Here is a 4622-nt window from a genome sequence, read left to right as displayed (position 1 = left end):
GAGTTTCTTCCACTTTCTTTCTAATCCATCTCTTTACTATCCAAAGGTTCATGTATTAACCACAGCGTCTTCCAAAATCCTTACACAACTTTGCACTACCACAAGGAATATATGAGAATTTCAGCCCTGTCACATTTTCACCAATATTTTGTACTATTAGTCTTTAATTTTAACAGTTAGACTATATGATTACTGGCACATGCCTGTAATATCACTCAAAAGGCTGAGGCAGGAGGATGCCATGAGTTCAGGGATAGCCTGGGCTACGTGGGGAGTTCAAGTCCAGTCTACAATGCACAACAAGACTCCATCTCAACAAAACAAACAGCAAAGAGAATTGACGTGTATTAAGTACATGTACAAACTCTCCATAAAAACATAATATTAGGTAATGCAAACAAGTATATTTTATTTATTTTTATAAATAAAAAATAAAAATTAAAAAATAATAGTTGATTGATTTCATTTTCTCTATTTAATTTGTTTCATAAATTTCTTTTTTTAACTTTGTACTTTTTTATTTTTTAAAAAGAATAAGACAATGGCCGTGACTCATCCACATGGCTGACACTGATGAAGGTTCTACAATCTGAGGTACAGGATCTCAGGATAAATCCTGAGGGGATTTCACTGACCTTATCAGACCCAAAAACTACAACTCTTGTTGCATAGGTCTTGCTTTACCTTGGTCTTAACCACCCAGCAGAAAAGTATAAAAACAAAATATAAGAAGTAAAGCCATGCTGTTATGTTGAGCTGTAGGGGACTCAGGTCAACAATTTCTGACATTGCCAGTCAAGCAGAAGACCCAATACTATTATGGACTACCGGTCTATTTTAGAATATTTTGCTGAGTTTACACACCTATAATATTCAAATAACGGAACTTAACAAAAAAAAGGGGATACGGATGAATGTCCATTTTGTATCTGTATATTCAAAATGGTTACAATAGATATATAGTTACATTCTCTTAATGAATAGAGGGATTTGTTCTAATGGTGTTTGTAAATAAGATATCACGTCTGCATCTTGCACAGCAATTAACCACTAGGAAGAATGTATGCAATGTGTTAATTATTGAAACTGTCTTACCAATTTGGTTTGAAACTGTCTCATTGCTATTTGTTTCTCAATAAAATTGTGGAAAAAAATAAAAATAATTAATTAATTAATTAATTAAAAAGAATAAGAAATAATTCAAGAGCCAGGGAGACAGCTCAGTGGCATAAGTGCCTGACTGGCATGTGCAAGATCCCGAGTTCAATTCCCGGTAGTGCAAAAGAAAAAAAATGAAAATTAAAAAAAAATAATTCAAAAATACATTAGAAATGATGCAGAATTTCACTCAACAAACTTACAATAATTCAACAAGGATTGTTATATTGCATATCTTTGTCTATGAAGAAGTTGTTCAGATTGCCAGATACAAGCTTGCAAGATTGGTCAAAATAATTAAAAAGAAGAAAAAAATTAAGTGCTAACTGTTCCTTTCAATAGGCCATAGAAATCAGCAGAACAATTAGCCCCATTATCCCACAAATATATTTTTTCCTTCTTTCTTTCTTTTCTCCTTTCCCTCATTTCAGTTGTTCCATCCCTTTGAACAGTTTCTTTCCCTTTCATGATATCTACTGTACCTTTCAGAATTTACTCTTTCAAGTTCTTACACTAGTGATACAATAGGATGCTTACACATGCAGGTCTGATTTATTCCACTTATAGTACGGTCCTTGTATTCATTTACCTATAAAAGTTTCGAGTTTATCTTTTTATAGCTAAATAATACTCCACTGTATAAAAATAATATATCTTTTTAATCCATTCTTCAGTTTTTTGTTTTGTGGGGGTTTTTTGGCAGTACCAGGTATTGAACTCAGGACCTTCCACTTGCCAGGCAGGCACTTATGCCACTGAGCTATATCCCCAATCCCTCCATTTGGGTTGTTTCCAAGGTTAGGTATATGCCAAATTGGGTTGATATAAACATACATGCACATGTATCATTGTGGTATGATGTTTTCAGTTCTGGTAAAACACCCAGAGAGGGAATAGTTGGGTGGAATATGACCTATAATCTTAGGTTTTGGGGTTTTTTTTTATAGGAATTGCCACACTGATTTCCATATGTTGTACCAGTCTACACTCCTACCAACAGTGGAAAAGGGTTCCTTTTTCCCCACAGCCACTCCAGCATTTGCTATTGGTTGACTTCTTAATGATAGTCATTCTTTCTGGGGTGAGATAGAATCTCAGTGCTGTTTTAGTTTGCATTTCTTGAATGACCAATGACGTTGAACATTTTTGTATATATTAATTGTCATTTGTGTTTCTTTCTCTGAGAAGTATATATTCATTTCAGATGCCCATTTTTGGACTGGGTCTTTGAACTGTGGGGACCTGATTTTTTAAAAATTCTTTAGATATTCTAGCTAGAAGTCTTTTGTCTGAGGGACAGGTGACTAAAATTTTTCCCAATTTGTGGGTTGTCTTTTTGCTCTGTTACTGATTTCTTTGAATATGCAAAAACTTTTGAATAGATGAGATCCTATTTGTTGATTCTTTTAAGTATTTGCTGTGCAGTTTGGCTTTGTTCATTAAGTCTCTGTCTATCCCTATGTCTTCAAGATTTCTGGCTACTTTCTCCTCCAGTAGACTTAGTGTTACTGTTTGAATACTTAGATCTTTGATCTATTTTGACTTAATTTAGTGCATGGTGATAAACATAGGTTGAATTTTAGCGTCCATCATGTGGAAAGCCAGTTTTTCCAGCACCATTTATTGAAGAGGCTACCTTTCTTCCAGTAAATATATTTGGCCCCTTTATCAAAGAGAAGTTGGCTGAGCGTGTTTGTAGTTGTGTCTGTATCTACTAATCTAGTCCACTGATCCTCAGATCTTTATCTATTTATTTTTTGCCAGTACCATGCTGATTTTTATGACAGTAGTTTTGCAGTATAATTTCAAGCCAGGGATTGTGATGTCTCCTGCCTTTCCTTTGTTGCCCAGGTTTGCTTTTGCTATTCTAGGTCTCTTCTGGTTCCAGATGAATTTTAGGAATGTTTTTCCTAGATCTTTGAGATTTATCAATGGTATTTTAATTGGGATTGTATTGAATCTGATTAACAATTTTGGAGGGTATGGCCATTTTCACAATGTTGATTCTTCCTATCCATGAGCAAAGGATATCTTTTCATTTTCTGAAATATTTGATCTCTTTTCTCAGAGTATTGTATTTTTCACTGTATAGACCTTTTACTTCCTTTGTGAGTTTGATTTTTTTTTTTTTTTTTTTTTTTTTTTTGGAACTGGGGATTGAACTCAGCCCCTTGCGCTTGCCAGGGAAGTGTTTATTACACTGAGCCATCTCCCCGGCCCCAGTGAGTTGATTCTTAAGTATTTCAGTTTTTTGGATGACGTTGTGAACAATGTGGTTTCTTCAATTTGTCTCTCAATGTGTTTGTTATTTGTGTACAGAAATGCTATTGATTTTTGAGTATTGACATTGTATCTAGCTGTGCTACTGAATTTCATTCTTAAATCTAAAAGTCTTTTGGTTGAGTGTTAGGGAGTCTTCTATGTAGAATATCATGTCATCTATGAATAATAATAAGTTCACTTCTTCCTTTCCAAGCCTTATTGTCTATCTGTCTGTCTGTCTCTCTCTCTCTCTCTCTCTCTCTCTCTCTCTCTCTCTCTCTCTCTCTCTTTCATCCAATTACTCTGTCTAATGTTCCAGAACTGTATTGAATGATAGTAGTGACATTAGACATCCTTTTCTTGTTCCTGATTTTGAAATGAACTTTTTTCTGGTTTTATCCATTTAGTATGGTGTTGGATGTTGGTTTGTCATAGATGGATTTATCAGATTGAAGTAAAGACCATCTCTTCTGATTTTCTGTAGGGCTTTTATCATGAACAAGTATTGGACTTTGTCAAAAGCTTTGTTTTTTGCATCTATTGAGATGATCATGTGATTTTTGTCTTTGACTATTTATATGGTATATTACATTTATTTATTTGCTTGTACTGAGCCATCCCTACATTCCTGGGATGAATCCCACTTGGTCATGATTAATAATCTTCTTGATTACTTGCTGCATTCTGTTTACTAGTATTTTATTGAGTTTTTTGCATCTATGTTTATTAGGGAGATTGGCCTGTAGTTGTCTTTTTTGGTTGGATCCTTCTCTGGTTTTGGTATCAAGGTAAAATTTGCCACCAGTCATGAGTTAAGGAGAATTTCTTCCCTTTCAATTTCATTGAACAGTTTGAAAAGAATTTGCATTAAATCTTCTCTAAATTTCTTATACAATTCAGATGTGACTTCATCAGGACCTTGGCTTTTCTTTGTTGGTAAGTTTTTAATTGCATTTTCTTTTTTTATGAGCAGAATATATTTATTGAGGGAAAGAAAGCTCCTGTCCCAGAGAGGTACAGGAGGGGGGCCCCAAGCAGGTAGTTCCCCCCAACAACATTTTCAATCTTATTGACGATATTAGGTTATTCTGAATTTTCATATCTTCTTGATTCAGCTTTGATAATTCATATGTATCTAGGAATCTATCCATTTCTTATGTGTTTTCCATCCTGTGAGAGTAAAAATACACAAAGTAAGTATT

Source organism: Octodon degus, unplaced genomic scaffold (genome assembly GCF_000260255.1).
Source record: "Octodon degus isolate 3935 unplaced genomic scaffold, OctDeg1.0 scaffold00020, whole genome shotgun sequence".
In the NCBI taxonomy this organism is placed as follows: Eukaryota; Metazoa; Chordata; class Mammalia; order Rodentia; family Octodontidae; genus Octodon; species Octodon degus.
Note: the sequence above shows the minus strand (reverse complement) of the source record.